The 18,698-nt window shown below is 39.2% G+C and overlaps 1 protein-coding gene across 5 annotated transcripts in view; it reads left to right on the plus strand.

The window, feature by feature from the left end:
• Positions 1-18,698, plus strand: part of FAM168A (family with sequence similarity 168 member A) — a 211,290-nt gene that overhangs the window by 14,163 nt on the left and 178,429 nt on the right. The window lies entirely within an intron of this gene.

Genomic DNA, 18,698 nt, shown 5'->3' on the forward strand with positions numbered 1-18,698 from the left:
GGATTGGGTGCCCCATCTCTGGGTTGCCTCATCGCTGGGTTGTAATTATCCATTTATTATTTATTGGTCTCCTCTACTTTGCAGTGAGCAAGGATTGTATGTAATTATCCTTTTATTCTCTAGAACTCATTCTTCGACCTTACACAGAGTAGGCATTGGTAATGTCTTATTTGTGAATCCATAGTTTCAGGCTGATGTGTTAGCATTGTAACTTCCCAACCCATGTTATTCTAGGCTGTTTTAGTAGAATGGTTTTTTTTTTTTGTGGCCATTGAACCTTGCCTTATGTTTTCTTCATTACACTTCAGCTCACACTCATCCTCTATTTTTTGCCCATACAGTAGACATGTAGATCTTCATGAAGAACTTGATTTGTGACAGGTCCTGAATCTCACTTGGAATGAATGAAATCACATTGGTAAATGGAAAAGCTGGGATCTTATGATTGCTTTTTAAACTCTTAGTTCTTTTCTCTGCTTGCAAGTTTTCCTCTTTATTAATTTTTTGGTCAATTTTAACTTTTAGGTAACATAAGATGAATGCTCCAAAACTAAACCACAAGTTCTCTGGTTGTGCGTTTGATTTTTTTGAGCCTACATACAGGATTTGACTTATCTCTTATGGTGGTGGGATGACTGAAACTTTAACAAGTGGAGGGGTTTTAAGACTTATTAAGAACTTAATAGTTCCTGACAGGTGATTTAAATTATGGCTTCCAAAAAATATTTTGTTTAGAGTCTTATTAGCACACAAAAACAATCATTTTTGCCTGCATTCATTTAGTTACTATGAATATCAGGCTCTATGCTAGGTAGGTTCTGATGATACACAGAGCTGAGTAAGATGTGGTCTCTGTCTGTAAGGAGCTCCTAGGTGCAAGAGAAAAACTATACACAATTTCGGATGAGTGTGTTGTACAAGCTGTAAAATAAGTAGCAGAGAGGGAGGTGTTAATGCCTTTTTCAGGGAAGAGTTCCTGGAGGAATAGACACCTGAGCTTATTTCTGAAAGAGAATAAGGTCTTTGTGTGTGGAAGATTCTGGATGTATGCTCAAAATCTGGATTTGAACCCCAGCTTAGTCACTTATGAGCTGTCTGACTTGGGGCAAGTTGTTTAAGCACTCTGAATCTCACTTTTTTCCTCCTCTAAAGTGAGGATAATCATGTCTGTCTGTTTTTGAAAGTTGTGAATATTTAATATATGTGAAAGAGTTTCGTAAATGTGCTAAACAAATATTACATCCTGGTTTTTGACAGATTGGAGCATAAGTTTTCTTACTCAGACCAGAAATGAGAAAAAAAAAGACTGGGTATATTAGTGCATAGATATTAATTATAAAGTGTTAACACTGTAAGCATCATGATTTAGAGTAAAGAGTTTTAAGCTCAGAATCCATGAAACTTTGGTTCTGTGCTGTTATGAAAGATATTGCTTAAGATGCTTAAGGAGTGGTCTCTGAAAATGTACTGTGTGTAGTTCTGAGTGGCTTGGATGGCAATAAGCCAAACTGGAAAGAGCGCCATTGCTTGTCAGAAGACTTATATCTGTGCCGCTGTTAAAAAGATTACTTAACATTTCAGAATTACATTTTCCTGATCAATAAAACAGAGAAAAGTAATAGTTAATTTGCAGACTGAGAATTAGGGGTAAGTTGGGTAAAGTGCATACTATTAGCCAAAGTCAGTTAAAAGTCAGTAAAAGTTAATTTGTAGAATATTAAAATAAACTTTATTATCTTTCAATATGAGACACTTCATTTAGTGAAACTTGCTTGAAGAATAGAGAGAACATACTAGGTGGTGCTAGTGGTAAAAACGTGCCTGCCAATGCAAAAGACCTGGGTTTACTCTCTGGGTCAGGAAGATCCCCTGGAGAAGGAAATGGCAACCGACTCCAGTGTTCTTGCTTGGGAAATCCCATGGACAGAGGAGCCTGATGGATTGCAGTCCATGGGGTTGCAAAGAGTGGGACATGACTAAGCGACTAACACATAAAAGATTGTATTTTACTTCTTTCTTCAAGTTCATTCTTCAGAATAATATTGCAGTTCAGTTCAGTCGCTCAGTCGTGTCCGACTCTTTGCGACCCCATGAATTGCAGCACGCCAGGCCTTCCTGTCCCTCACCAACTCCCGGAGTCCACCCAAACCCATGTCCATTGAGTCGATGATGCCATCCAACCATCTCATCCTCTGTCGTTCCCTTCTCCTCCTGCCCCCAATCCCTCCCAGCATCAGAGTCTTTGCCATTGAGTCAGCTCATTGCATCAGGTGGCCAAAGTACTGGAGTTTCAGCTTCAACATCAGTCCTACCAATGAACACTGAGGACTGAACTCCTTTAGGATGGACTGGTTGGATCTCCTTGCAGTCCAAGGGACTCTCAAGAGTCTTCTCCAACACCACAGTTCAAAAGCATCAATTCTTCGGTGCTCAGCTTTCTTTATAGTCCAACTGTCACATCCATACATGACCACTGGAAAAACCATAGTCTTGACTAGACAGACCTTTGTTGACAAAGTAATGTCTCTGCTTTTGAATATGCTGTCTAGGTTGGTCATAACTTTCCTTCCAAGGAGTAAGCGTCTTTTAATTTCATGGCTGCAATCACCATCTGCAGTGATTTTTGAGCCCAAAAAAATAAAGTCTGACACTGTTTCCACTGTTTCCCCATCTATTTGCCATGAAGTGATGGGACCAGATGCCATGATCTTAGTTTTCTGAATGTTGAGCTTTAAGCCAACTTTTTCACTCTCCTCTTTCACTTTTATCAAGAGGCTCTTTAGTTCTTCTTCACTTTCTGCCATAAGGGTGGTGTTATCTGCATATCTGAGGTTATTGATATTTTGCCCGGCAATCTTGATTCCAGCTTGTCCTTCCTCCAGCCCAGCGTTTCTCATGATGTACTCTGCATATAAGTTAAATAAGCAGGGTGACAGTATACAGCCTTGACGTACTCCTTTTCAGTAATAATATTGCAAGGTGAGTTTAAATCCCAGCTCTGTACTCACTAACTATATGACCTCAGTTACTTACTATTTCTGTAACTTTTTTCATTCATCTATGAGATGGGAATATAGTGGTATTTACAGCATATAATTGCTGGCAAGATTAAATGAGATAATTAGATAAAGTGCTTTGATTGGTGTTTGGCACATATTTGTTGTTCTGTTGCTTGGTTGTGTCTGACTCTTTGTGCCCCTATGAACTACAACACTCCAGGCTTTCCTGTCCTTCACTATCTCCTGGAGTTTGCTCAAACTCATGTCTGTTAAGTTGGTGATGCCATCCAATCATCTCATCCTCTGTTGCCCTCTTCTTCTGCTCTCAATCTTTCATCTTTCCTAGCATGAGGGTCTTTTCCAATTGGAGCTTCAGCTTGAGCATCAGTCCTCCAATGAATATTCATTGTTTATTTCCTTTAGGATCGACTGGTTTGATCTCCTTGCTGTCCAAGGGACTCCTGAGAGTCTTCTCCAACACCACAGTTCAAAAGCATCAGTTCTTAGGCGCCCAGCCTTCTTTTTGGTGCAACTCTCACATTCGTACTGGAAAAACCATAGCTTTGACTATGTACATAAACACATAGTACGAGATTAATAAATGGTAGCATTGTTACTATCACTTTCATTTTGTAAATGAGAAGCTGAATACAGATTTAGCAACCTGAATAGATTCACTTGTAAGAACCAAGGATGTGTTTCAATACAGGTTTGTGCAATGCCATTACTCTATCTTTTTATCAGACTGCATTTTGTAGTTAATGTTTTATTTGTTGGAATATGCATTCTGAAGTGCTATAGAGTGTTTGGAAGTAGTTTGTGACTCTTAGATATTTAAAACTATCTTTCTGTGATGTTTTACTAATAGTTTACATAAACTCAGAACTAAATTGGTTAGAGAAAGAACTGTTTGGCCTGGTTTTCCTGTGATTAGACGCAATTTAAGGGCAAATATCCTGGGGTCGTGGTCAGTGGTTAGTAAAAAGAACAATGTGTTTTTTTCCTGCCTAAACAGGTTATTGAGGTGAAGCTGACAGACAGTAAACTACACAAATTTAATACAGTTTGCTAAGTTTTAGCATGTGTAAACATCTGTGAAACCATCACTGCAATTCAAATAGTGAGTATATCACACAAATTGTGGGAGGAATCACCTCCCACAAGTTTCCTGGTACCCCCTATGCAATCCCTTCCTCCTGCTCTCCCTGATCCGTCACCCACACAAACATTGGTCTGTCTTCTATTACTTTTTACTTCTATTATTCTTATAGATTAAACAGTGGTTTTGAAGTTGTAGCAATCAGGATTTAGATCTCCCATTCTGTCACTGTGTTAGTTGGGTGACTTTGGAGAAGTCATTCTCTCTCTCAGCCTGGTTTATTCACCTGTAATCTAGGGATTCTAGCACCAGCCCAAAGGACCACAAGGAAGAGGAGAACAGTGCCTAGAAAGAGCCTTGCATGGTTCCTGGCTCACAGCTGGTCTTTAGTCCCTGAAAGGCACCAGACCAGCTTTCAGTTGGTGGCTCAGAGTACATTTAGGTGTTCAGAGCTCCAAAATGCTTTTCTGTCACCTAGTCCTTGTGTTCCCTCTTACTGAATGAGCTTTCTTGAAATAGGAAAGTTTAGATTAGACAACTTGAGGCCCTAAAGGGCTCTCTGGTATTTCTTCCTTCCCTCCTGCATGCCCAGTGTTCCACATGCTATTAATTATAAACAGATGTTCTTCATAAACAAGCAAAGAACTTCACCACAGATTTCTGAGTTCTTTATGCCTATGTTTAAGTCTGACGTTGTGATAAAACTGCATGCACAATGAGTTCGTAGTCAGAGTTCTAGATTTTGGTTCCCATGCTGCCCTGGGCAAATTGTAAAATCTTTTTGAGTCTCTGTTTTCTCAGATATAAAGTTGAAGAGTATCATACCACACAAATTTGTTGGGAGGATTAAAGGAGAATTTTGAAAATGAATTGTATGATGACATCATAGTTTATCTGCATTGTCCTGTGACTGGCTTGTAGTGTAGTATTTAAACTTGATATTCTAGAATTTTTTTTGAGTTTATTTTATTAGGTTTTACTAATAGGTAGCACAAGAAAGCAAAAACCAAAGGTTAAAAGTGCTTAGAATTTAAAGTCAGAGAAACTTTAATTCAGATATTAATTTAGTAGTTGTGTGACCTTGGGCAAGTTATATACTTTCTCTGAGCCTTAATAAGGTATATCTGGTCTTCCTCAGAGGGTTGTTGTGAGTAATAGAAATAAAATGTGTACAGTGATGGGCAAATAGCAGATACTTAGTGGTGCTACTTTTTCCCTTCCATTCCCAAAATTGGTAGATTTGTGGAGTTCAGTGGGCTATCACTGAAGAGATTACTTCTGTCTTCCCCATTCCATAATACAATTTGGCCCAGGATAGCCATTAGATGGTGTCTCAGATTTCCCATTTAAGTCTGAAAATGCGATTCGAGGTTTATGATGCCAACAGTTATTGTAAAGGGATTTTCCCCCCCTAATAATAGGAGGAACTGATGCCATGTTTTTGTATTTTCTCGTTAATTCTCATTGCTGTAGCTGGAGGTACTTTGTACTGTGGGAGCCAGGGAAATTGGGGGCCATATTGTTTTTTCTGTTTGTGTTTATTTGGATTGGAGAATTGTCTAAAGGATTCTTAGTGAATAAAGTAGATTTGCTAAATTCAAATTCTTCCTTCCTGGGTGAACCCAGGAATGACCTCCTGAGAGAAAAACATAGGAAAATGTAGGGGTAACTGGTGAGTTCTGCTTGTGAAGTCAGGATCTTTGAGTTGGGGGCAGTGGAGAAGAGTTGATTCTCCATTCTCCTCTTACCCTCCAGAGCGTTTACAGCCCAACACAAAGGAAGCTTTAAGATGGAGGTCTATATTGTAATTTCCTAGAAATTGCAGCTTCTGGTAATAGCTCATTCAGTTTGCACCTCTTTGCTGCAGTAGATGAAACAATAGAGACAATAAAGCCTTTTATCTGATAGCTGTAGCCTCAATGGGATGTTTGTTTTAATAATGGTATAATTTGCAGGGCTCATAAATTGTGATTTTATTCTCATGGAAATAACTGCCCAGTGGTATTTAGATTCTCAGGTCTCCTGTTGTGGATAATTTCACTAACATTCTGGCTGACAGTTCTCTTTATTTTGCACTTCGTTTTAGATTGTTCAGGCTGGTTGGGTAATTAGACCAGTGCAGAGCCAATTTTCTTTAGTTTGAGGCTGGCAGGTGGTTACTAGGTAACTAGAGGATCTTCTGAACAGGCAAGAAATTCTGCTTAGGGATTCAAGGCAAAAGAGCTGAGTTTGCTTTTGATTGTCATCTGGAATTTTTTTTTTAAGGTTTTATTTATCTGATGCCAAAATATCTAAAAGAAAAAAAATTATTTTTCAGTCATCTGTGTATTTACTTTCCATGGTACCAAACAGCCAATTCTATTTGGAATCATATAGTTCAGTTTTTAATTTTCATCTACTTTTTTTTTTTTTTCTGGGAATATCCACAGAGGGCTAAGGATGAGACTAGGTACCATGTGCTAGACATTGTCTAGGTTTTTACACACATTATCTCTAAATCTTAATTAGAGCCCTGAAAGGTAGGTATTGTTTCTATTTTACATAAGCAGAAACCTAAATTCAGAGAATTTAAGTAACCAAATTAAGGTATCTCAGTTAATAAGGGGTGGGCAGCAGTTTACCAGACTTCAAAGCTCATGTTAGGTTTTCAATTATAGTAAAAGATGTTCTGCTGCTGCTGCTAAGTCGCTTCAGTCGTGTCCAACTCTGTGTGACCTCATAGACAGCAGCACACCAGGCTCCCCTGTCTCTGGGATTCTCCAGGCAAGAACACTGGAGTGGGTTGCCATTTCCTTCTCCAATGCATGAAAGTGAAAAGTGAAAGTGAAGTTGCTCAGTCGAGTCCGACTCTTAGCAACCCCATGGACTGCAGCCTACTAGGCTCCTCCGTCCATGGGATTTTCCAGGCGAGAGTACTGGAGTGGGGTGCCATTGCCTTCTCCGAAGATATTCTGAAGATACGTTAAAGTTCTTAGATATTACAATGATTGGCTCAGTAATACGTTGTACATTAATTAGTGTCATCCAGATGTATATCTGGTTGTTTTTCCTGTCATCTAATTTTTTAAATCTAATTTTTATTTTATATTGGAGTATTGATTTACAGTGTTGTGTTTCAGGCCTATAGCAAAGTGATTCAGTTATACCTATACTTATGTCTATTCTTTTCCAGATTCTTTCCCTGTATAGGTTATTACAGAATATTGAGTAGAGTTCTATGTGCTATGCAGTAGATCCTTGTCTATTTTGTATATAATAGTGTGTATATGTGTCATCTAATCTTACATTATTATAGCAGTTAAGGTACATGGAGTATTTTGATTATTTTTCCAAAATTAAAGGCCTTCCAGACATACTCTGTTTTAGGAATTCTTTAAAAGTTTGGCACTATATCATGTGCCCAAACATGATATAGTCACTGGAAATAGACTTGAAGTTTGGGAACCGGGTTTTAAAATCTTGGCACTGCCACTTATTGGGTAGTCTTGGATAAACCCTTTAACCGTCTTTGGCTAACCCTTACTCCTTGCCTAAGCCTTGTTTTACTCATCTGTGAAATAGAGATAATACCCACATTATATGTGGTATTGCCTCGTATATGCCTGTAATACGGTAGGGGCTCATGAAGTGTTGGCTTCCTTCCTTCTTTAAGTCCTCTAGGAATATATACAGAAGTAAAATAGATTTTGTTTCATTCCCAGTTCTTTCTACTCCCCAGCAGCTAAGTGGGTCCATTACTGAACTATTGGGATAATTTGATGCTTTTTTCATCACTGGCCATAGGATTTATTAAAAGATGATCAACTTCTAGTACTGTTTTGTTACATTTCATGTTGATGCTATTAAACTGATGGAATTCATTTTCCTCTAGGAACTTGCTGTAAGGGACATTTAGACATCTGGTTCATTGTTTATACTCTCTTAGTCAAGAGAGTGAGTACATATATGGAAAGGGCATTGACTTGTGATTTTACAAACTTGGTTAAAGTTCTAGCTTTGCTGCTTACTAGCTGAGTTTCTTGGGACAGCTGATTTTCTTAGCTGAGACTTGGAGGAGGGATAATATTAGCTGACCTGCTTTGTTGTAAGGATCAAATAAGATGGATGTGAAGATGCCTTTTAATTTGAAAAATGTTAGATAATCATTATGTGACTTTCATAGTTAGACTAGATAGGAATTTACTACTATTTTAAGGGAGATTTTAAATTTCAATTATACTGTATAAAGGAAACATCTTGATGAGTTTTATGTTAGCTCTTAGGGACAGCTAAAGAGAAGAGGCCAGAATGAGGTCCTGAGTAGAGAAAGTTTTGAGTGAATATAATTGAATCATGTGGAGGTGAGAATGGAGTGTGAGTGGCAGTAGAGTGGTGAGGCAGGCCAAGGGAACTTAGAAAATAATTTAGATATGACATTTGGATCTTGGTCTAATCTTGATCCATAGAGCAGAGAAGATGGATGCTTCTTGATTAGAAAATCTTAAAAGACTGAGCAGTGTGCGGACCACTGGTTGAAAGAGTAAGGATGGAGGTAACAGCTGTAGGCTCTCTCATGAGGACTCTGAAGCTGAAATCCCAGTTTTAAGTCTTCAGGAATATGTACAGAAGTAAAGTAGATTTTGTTTCATTCCCAGCTCTTCCTAGCCCCCAGCAGCTAAGTGTGTCCATTCAGGGGGGGACTGTTCCAAGTAAAGCTTGTGCTTGTTGTATGTGAATCACTTAGTGGCTCTCAGGTGGGCATACAGGCATATTTTCATGTAAAGAGGTGCAGGTGGCTGGCAAGTGGGGGATCTACTTTTACGGACTAGAAAGTTTAGTTTTATGCAGTCATATTCAGGTTATCTCTTTCCTGAAAATTGGTTCTTTTATAGCATTTCAATAAGGCAGATGGTATTTTTCCTGAGTGGAACATCAACCAAAAATTTTACTGTGTTTAATTATTGATATGTCTGAGTGGTGCAGTATATTGGTTAAAATAAAGATTTTTTTATATGAAGAAAGCCTTCTGGCTTTGGATTTTGGTACTGCACCAGTTTTTTCATTTTTCTTTCAGGGGGATGTAATCTTTTTCTTTACAAGTGACTGCGTTATGCTTTCTGGATCATTGCCTTCTCTATTGAGTACTGGGGTACCATAGTGGTTGTACAGGTTAGTTTCACAGTCTCCATTTTATTTGATTATAAGAACCCATTTAGGCTTCTGTTTTCTACCCCCTTTGCTACTGGTATGAAGGGATTGCAGTGTTTAGGTAGGAGATGGATTTCCTTAGGCACAGAATGAATCTGAGTTACTTTATCATATTAGCTTTATATATAATAGACTGATATTTGCACAATTTTTTAGGTAGGTATTTTGTTATTAAAAGTTTTTCTTTCTACTGATCTGTTTTTTGCACTAAACCAGTAGCTGTTTTGGGGGGGGGTTCATGTATTTTTTTTCATCTTTGTATTTACTGTATTCAGCGCAGATCTAATGATGATGCTACTGGCTACACTGTACTGTATGTCTGACATTGTTTCAAGTGCATGCAATATTTGTTTTCATCCTCATCCCCATTTTATAGAAGAAAAAACTGAGACTTGAAAGAAAGAAAATAACTTGCTCAGTGTCACAAATAATGAAGGGATATTGCTGTGATTAGAACCCAAGCAGTCTGACTTGAGAGCCTAAATCCTTAACCTCTACCCTAAATTTTCTCAGAAACTGCTTTATAAGTATATATAAATATATTTAAATATGTCTTGTCTGTGCCTTAAAATTCTGTGAAGCAGATATGCTGTATGCATTTTATAGGGGAGGAAAAATGAAGTAAATTAATTGTACAAAGTTACGCATTTGTTGAGTGGCAGAATCTAGAGTCTCAATCTCTGGCTTCCTGATTCCAATTCCCCTGTTTTTTTCCCCTCTGTCATTACTGTAGACACTGGTTAGAGCTATACATCTATTTTAGGAATAACCTTTTTAGATATGGAAAATAGATTTCTTTATCTGGACTATTTGGAGATAAGCGGCAGGTTTTAAAAAGTCTTCTGTTACATCCTTCTTTTTCAAATCCAAGGAGCAAAATTCCCTGGTAGATAGACTATCAGAGCTGATTGAGAGTAGATAGGACAGCTCTGTGTGTGTGTGTCTGTGTGTGTGAGAGAGAGAATCTGTTTTTCGAGTACCTGACACAGAGTATGTTTTCTGTAAAGATTGCTGAGAACTGCAGGATTGAAAGAGTTCATGCTGAATCTAGTATTATTAAGGAGTGATGATGCTAAAATTGCTACACTACTTTTATATTCTGTGCTTTCTCCTGATTGCTTCATTCTTGGTCACTGATTATGCTTGAGAATTACTAATGATAGTGGCATTTAATATATATTTGAGCCAGTATGTGGTCACTGTCTATCAGAGAGCCTTCATATGAGAGAGGGATTGCAGTTATGCACTTGGAATATTTGAGGAGGCAGTTTTTCTTTTTCTTTAGTATTTATTTATTTGTTGGCTGTTCTGGGTCTTCGCTGCGTGGGCTTTTTCTCTAGTTGCGAAGAGTGGAAGGCCACTCTCTAGTTGTGGCAAGTGAGGGGTGAGGGCTTCTCATTGTTGTGGCGTGTGGGCTTCAGTAGTTTCTGCACCTGGGTTCAGCTGGGCTCAGTGATTGCGTCTCCCAGGCTCTTGAGCCCACGCTCAGTAGTTGTGGCGCACAGGCTTAGTTGCAAGAAGCAGTTTTTCTCATCTGAACTTTTCTTAGGTGAACTTAATTGTACTGAACTCTTTCTGATTGCCTTGTCAGATTTTCTTTTCATATTTCTGTGAAGAAGATATGACAGTGGAAAATTAGTTTTCCAGTTTTTTTTTTTTTGCTTATATACATATTTTAAATAAATTGAAGTGATGCTCTGTTGTGACTTTCTTTTATTTTACATTGAGGTATTAACATTAAAATAATAGGCTAACTCGGTAATATATCATTAGAATATTTAAGAACTTTGAAACTTCATAGAGCTGGATGACACCCTCACACTGTCCTATGTTACAAACGCAGACTGGAAGCCCAGGAAAATTAGTTAATTGTCCAAGGTCATACAGTTTGAAAATGGATAACCTAGGACTAGAACCTAAGTTTTTCTTGTTTTTTCCATAGCGCACTTTTTTCCTTTTGAAAATGATTTTTTTAACTTTGGTACTTATGAAGCCAGATATTACCCTAAAGGTGACATCATAGGGTCAAAGTCACAAGCTCAAGAGTTTTGGTTCATCTGTCCTGTAAATGAATAAATTGATAAATAGATTATGTGGCTTTTGATAGGAACAGCGTAATGTCAACAAACATCAAGGAGCTAGTTCCATTAATAGTCTTCTTCCAGGTCCTTGAAGCTGGTTTTGTTTCATTTAGGTTCTAGGCAATAAAACATTCAAATACAATCATGACACAGTCTAGCTACTTAATTTTCTGGTTATGTCGCCCTGCATTATTTTTGTGTATAATTATAGTACAAAATGCTTGAGAATTCCTAAGCCTCTCTTACTTTAGTCTGACATGATTGTTATATTCATGTAAATTACCCCTTACCTAGGAATGTCATAATTGATTCCTTTGTTCTAGATTGAGGATTTGAGTGTCAGGTAGTAATTTACACATTACTTTATCTTTTAAGAGTTAGTTGTTTTATTGTGGAAACTGTATGAGATCAAAATTTGAACTTTCAGTCTTGATCACTTAGCTGCCAACCTGGTCCTGCTCTGTCACTTGGCAAACATCAGTCCAGCTGTTTTCTCATTTTATGTCTGTGAGTGCACATGTGCATCATGAAACTTCCCCTCTGATCTTAAAAAAGGTATTACTAATATATAGTAGATTTTTAGGGTCCTATGATTTGTCTTGCACAGTTTCTTTCAGGTTTTTACAAGTTTAGAAAGTATATAGTTAGAGTACAGGATACCTGCTGAAACAGACACTCAGAAATTCAGTGGCTCAAACAAGATAGACATTTATCTGTTATGTAACAGTGAAGAGGTAGGTGTGTTATGGCCAGGGTGGGCCGAGGTTCTGTTCCAGGAAATTACTCAAAGATCTAGACTCCTTTTATCTTACTCTCCCAGTATGATGTGCTTATCTGCATGCTCAGTTCAGTTAGTCACTCAGTTGTGTCCAGCTCTTTGTGACCCCATGGACTGTAGCACACCAGCCTCCTTGTCCATCACCAACTCCTAGAGTTTACTCAGACTCATGTCCAGAGTGAGTGATGGCATCCAACCATCTCATCCTCTGTCGTCCCCTTCTCCTGCCCTCAATCTTTCCCAGCATCAGGGTCTTTTCCAATGAGTCAGCTCTTTGCATTAGGTGGCCAAAGTATTGGAGTTTCAGCTTCAACATCAATCCTACCAATGAACACCCAGGACCAATCTCCTTTAGGATGGACTGGTTGGATCTCCTTGCAGTCCAAGGGACTCTCAAGAGTCTTCTCCAACACCACAGTTCAAAAGCATCAATTCTTCGATGCTCAGCCTTCTTTATAGTCCAACTCTCACGTCCATACATGACCACAGGAAAAACCATAGCCTTGACTAGACGGACCTTTGTTTACAAAGTAATGTCTCTGCTTTTGAATATGCTGTCTAGGTTGGTCATAACTTTCCTTCCAAGGAGTAAGTGTCTTTTAATTTCATGGCTGCAGTCACCATCTGCAGTGATTTTGGAGCCCCAAAAAATAAAGTCAGCCACTGTTTCCACTGTTTCCCCATCTATTTGCCACCAGATGCCATGATCTTAGTTTTCTGAATGTTGAGCTTTAAGCCAACTTTTTCACTCTCCTCTTTCACTTTCATCATGAGGCTCATTAGTTCCTCTTTGCTTTCTGCCATTAGGGTGGTGTCATCTGCATATCTGAGGTTATTGATATTTCTCCCGGCAATCTTGATTCCACCTTGTGCTTCATCCAGCCCAGCATTTCACATGGTATACTCTGCATAGAGGTTAAATAAGCAGGGTGACAATGTACAGCCTAGACATACTCCTTTTCCAATTTTGGATCAGTCTATTGTTCCATGTCAGAGAAGGCGATGGCACCCCACTCCAGTACTCTTGCCTAGAAAATCCCATGGATGGAGGAGCCTGGTAGGCTGCAGTCCATGGGGTCATGAAGAGTTGGATATGACTGAGCGACTTCACTTTCACTTTTCACTTTCATGCATTGGAGAAGGAAATGGCAACCCACTCCAGTGTTCTTGCCTGGAGAATCCTAGGGATGGGGGAGCCTGGTGGGCTGCCGTCTATGGGGTCACATAGAGTCGGACACGACTGATGTGACTTAGCAGCAGCAGCAGTAGCATTGTTCCTTGTCTGGTTCTAACTGTTGCTTCTTGACCTGCATATAGGTTTCTCAGAAGGCAGGTAAGGTGGTCTGGTGTTCCCATCTCTTTCAGAATTTTCCACAGTTTGTTGTGATGCACACAGTCAAAGGTTTTAACGTAGTCAATGAAGCATAAATAGATATTTTTCTGGAATTCTCTTGCTGTTTTTCTATGATCCAGTGGATTTTGGCAATTTGATCTCTGGTTCCTCTCCCTTTTCTAAATCCGGCTTGTACATCTGGAAGTTCTTAGTTCACGTGTTTTTGAAGCCTAGCTTGATTGAGCACTACCTTGCTAGCATGTGAAATGAATGCAATTGTGCAGTAGTTTGAGCATTCTTTGGCATTGCCTTTCTTTGGGATTGGAATGAAAGCTGACCTTTTCTAGTCCTGTGGCCACTGCTGAGTTTTCCAAATTTGCTGGCATATTGAGTGCAGCACTTGTACAGCATCATCTTTTAGGATTTGAAATGGCGCAATTGGAATTCCATCACCTCCACTAGCTTTGTGCGTAGTGATGCTTCCTAAGGCCCAGTTGACTTCACATTCCAGGATGTCTGGCTCTAGGTAAGTGATCACACCATCGTGATTATCTTGGTCATAAAGATCTTTTTTGGACAGTTCTTCTGTGTATTCTTGCCACCTCTTCTTAATATCTTCTGCTTCTGTTAGGTCCATACCATTTCTGTCCTTTATCGAGCCCATCTTTGCATGAAATGTTCCCTTGGTGTCTCTAATTTTCTTGAAGAGTTCTGTAGTCTTTCCCATTCTATTGTTTTCCTCTATTTCTTTGCACTGATCGCTAAGGAAGGCTTTCTTATCTCTCCTTGCTCTTCTTTGGAACTCTGCATTCAAATGGGTATATCTTTACTTTTCTCCTTTGCTTTTTGCTTCTCTTCTTTTCACAGCTATTTGTAAGTCCTCCTCAGACAGCCATTTTGCTTTTTTGAATTTCTTTTTCTTGGGGATGGTCTTGATTCCTGTGTCCTGTAGAATGTCACAAACCTCCATCCATCGTTCATCAGGCACTCTTATCAGATCGAGTCCCTTAAATCTATTTGTCACTTCCACTGTATAATCATAAGGGATTTGATATAGGTCATACCTGAATGGTCTAGTGGTTTTCCCCACTTTCTTCAATTTCAGTCTGAATTTGGCAATAAGGAGTTCATGATCTGAGCCGCAGTCAGCTCCCAGTCTTGTTTTTGCTGACTGTATAGAGCTTCTCCGTCATTGGCTGCAAAGAATGGAATCAGTCTGATTTTGGTCTTGACCATCTGGTGATGTCCATGTGTAGAGTCGTCTCATGTGTTGTTGGAAGAGGGTGTTTGTTATGACCAGTGTGTTCTCTTGGGAAAACTGTTAGCCTTTGCCTTGCTTCAGTTTGTACTCGAAGGCTAAACTTGCCTGTTAACTCCATGTATCTCATGACTTTCTACTTTTGCTTTCCAGTCTCCTGTGGTACTTCTCTTCAAGTGGTTCTTCTCTTCTCACCTTGTCAAACGCAGCCCTGTTGTATTTTTTAAAATCTGGCACCAACATCACTTCTTCTATAAAGCTATTGCTTTTGACTGTTTTCCTTTATGCTTCTTTGTGCTGATGCCTGTAATGCTTTATAGTAGGTAGACCTATAATGCTTTATAGTATTCATTTATGTGTCTTTAACCATCAACACAATTGCTAGAATGAATGGAGTATACTGCTGTAACTTATATCCAAAATCTGTGTTTTTCTAATTATAGTGGTTCATCCTACATGTGTACATATTTTGAGGGAGTTGCTTCCCAACCCCGTATTTGGAGATCTGACTTTCTGGTAGCTCTTTTCTTTGGCAGCCAGGGGCAAACTCTGCTTGAAAAGAGCTATTCTGACAAGTGGGTGCCTTTGTTGTTTCATCATTGCCCTGTCACATGTTTAGAGTTCACATAAACAGTTTAATTTGTAAGAGTCCGTCTCTTTGAAAGGTCACACTTTGACCTTATAATAATCAAACTTGGTGGGAAAATTATTTTTCCATTTGGGTTTTGGGGATGTGTTTAATTTGGCTTTTAATGCAGGTGCAGCTAATATAATTGTCGGTGACTTGCAAAATAGATATTGAATGTTTGGGTTTAATTTTATTGATTAAATCAGGGAAGAGAGGTTTGCTGTACATCTTGGAGGAAAGGTAGAAGGAAAGGTAGAAGAAAAATGCATCCCCTTAAATGTGGTTTTAGTCATTATCATTTCTGATCACTGAAGCTTACTTATTGTGGATTTAAACCATCTATTTTGGTGTTAATCCTTTAAAACTCAATTGGTGGATGTTAACATGATAAAGGGTCATAAAGTTTGAAATATGGTAGCCATTTAGTCTGGTTTACTTTTCAGCTAATTGCATGCAAACTCAAGTGTCTGGGAAAAAGAAGAGAGAGGAATTAATGCTGTAGTCAACTAGTTTGATCACAGCTTGAGCCCTGCACACCTGTCACTGGCTTGTGGAAGTTTTCCTTTGTAATTAAGAGCTCCTCTCTCATATTATTACTTAATTGGTTGCCACTAGAGCCTGGTGAAACAGTGGAATCCTCTTAATTGCATGCCAGCTCTTAAAACAAATCACCAATGTTTAATGTGGCATTGTTTTTATAAGCCTTTCCTGGAAACAGTTTTGATTTTCAAGTCAGGAGGATATGTAGTCCCTATGTTTTGAAGCGTTGAGGATTCTGCTTTTTATAGACGTAGAAGTTGTATAATACTTTGAAACATCTTTCCAGAAAGAGTTAAAGAACATAATAACTAATGTTTTCACAGTGGTTTACAATTTTATCAAGTGCTTTTCCCTTGTTCTATGTTGTTTTTTCCTACAAGAGCTTCATGAAGAAAGAATATATTCATGTTTCTCGTTTTACAGGTTAGGAAACTGAGGGTTAGAAAAGTGACTTGCCCATTGTTATGCAGTTAGAAACTGGTGGAGACTGATGTAGACCCCAAACCCTGCCTTCTTTTGGGTACATCATGCTGTTACAATGACCAGAAAGTGCATGTGTGGAAATGTCAGTTTTATGAGTTTTTTTTAAATTCCATTTTATCATATGATAATGTGGTCTCAGCTTAGTGTGTTTGGTACTTTCCTCTTTGATCTTTCAACCCTTAAACGTACAGCGAAAAGAGGCAGCATGGTAGTAGGTGAGAAAGCTAAAATGCTGGGAAATGATGGATTGTCTAATTCCATGTTTGAACCATGACTGTATCTAGCTGAAACATCTTTCTGTAGGCTTGGCCATGGTCTTTGCATATAATGACAATTACCCTTTATTGACACCTCAGTGACAAGAGATCCATTAGCTCCGTGGCAGGAGGTACCTTGAGTACAGTAGAACCAAGTGGGCCCGGAAGATTCCAGGCACCATGGGGACCCTGGTACACATGCCCCTACAGAAAGAGGTGGGAAGGATGAGCTTAAGTGGACAAGGCCTTTGCAGTATATCTAAGTGCTGAGCAGTTTTGACAGCTAATTTAAGTGAGCTTCTGTGGCAGCCACCTCCATTGATGACCCATCTTCCTCTCCTACCATTAGGAGGAGAGCTCTTGACAGAGAATAAGGAAACCTTTGTTCACCTGTTGTAGCTGAGTGATTTACTACCTAACCTGGTTAGTACCATGTCTATGAAGGTTTCCCTGAGTCCCTGGTGGCCTTAGTGCTTTTCTTCTCTGGATGCTGTGACAGTCGCTGTAGCACTTATCACTTTGTGCTGCAATTATGTTTCTTTTCTATTGGAACCATACCTCTAACCCTTTTTTCAACCAGACATTTGCACTTGTGATTCATTGCCCTAAATTCTAAATTCCTGAAGAGTGCAGTTCCTTGTGGTGGACATTTGTAGTTTGCTTCTTTAGCTTCTCCCCCTTATCTTGACGATGGCCTCAGATGTTGGTTTAGGAACTATACCTCATTATTTTGTGGTTTGAGTAGGAACTCTGGTGTGCCTGAACTAGGCCCAAGGTAACCAGCATATCACATCCCTCTAGCCACAGTGATTGATTTAGGAGTAAAAATATGTTCTAAGCCATTCTACACTGGATGTTCAAGACTTTTGTAGTAGCTATAGAAACCCTCTCCCAATCCTGCTGGGCTGGAAGGGTGCTAGCTTCTAGAAGGTCTAGAAGATGCTAAGCTGTTTTGCCACGGTCGGAGAGGACTCTGGCTTATGGTGTAACCAACGCTGAGGAAGCAAGGCTAAAGAGATGGAGGTAATGACTTGGAGCTCTGAATTAGAGGCTCTTACCTAGTCTTCCCAAATCCTGGCCTTCAGTTAATTAGCCAGTAATTAGACCTTTTGCTTAAACTAGTTTTGATTAAATTTTCTGTCATTTACAATGGAAAGAGCTTTAACTGATCTGTTTCTGTTCTGCGTCTAGCAAAGTTTGTGGCCTAGAATTTGTTGAATACATCAGTGATCTCTATGAACATGAACAGGGATTTTTTTCTTTCTTAGTCTCTTTTTTTTTTGATAAAATGAGAATAGTAATTTCTGCCCTACCCGATTCAAGAAGTTTCTATGAATTAATAGAGGAGGAAGCTTTCTGGTCTCTTTCAGCACTTAGTCTATGCCAAATAATTTACCATTTAATTATGTGATTATATGTAACGGTTAACTTGTTTTCTCTAAAAGTGGGGCTGCATCTATACCTATTGTTTCACTAAGTGCTTAGCACAGTGTTGGGAGAATAGTGGGCACTCATGAATGCCTATTAACAATGACAATAACAGCTATAATTTATTGCATACTTGCTTTAGGCCAGACATTGTGTAGGCATTGTATGTAAATTATCTTTAAACTTAGCTAATAGCACTACCTGTTAGATAGCTGTTCAGATCAGATCAGATCAGTCGCTCAGTCATGTCCGACTCTGCGACCCCATGAATCGCAGCACGCCAGGCCTCCCTGTCCATCACCAACTCCTGGAGTTCACTCAGACTCACGTCCATCGAGTCAGTGATGCCATCTAGCCATCTCATCCTCTGTCATCCCCTTCTCCTCCTGCCTCCAATCCCTCCCAGCATCAGGGTCTTTTCCAATGAATCCACTCTTCGCATGAGGTGGCCAAAGTACTGGAATTTCAGCTTTAGCGTCATTCCTTCCAAAGAAATCCCAGAGCTGATCTCCTTCAGAATGGGCTGGTTGGATCTCCTTGCAGTCCAAGGGATTCTCAAGAGTCTTCTCCAACACCACAGTTCAAAAGCATCAATTCTTCGGCGCTCAGCCTTCTTCACAGTCCAAC

The sequence above is a fragment of the Bos mutus genome, chromosome 15 (genome assembly GCF_027580195.1).
Source record: "Bos mutus isolate GX-2022 chromosome 15, NWIPB_WYAK_1.1, whole genome shotgun sequence".
Taxonomy (NCBI): Eukaryota; Metazoa; Chordata; class Mammalia; order Artiodactyla; family Bovidae; genus Bos; species Bos mutus.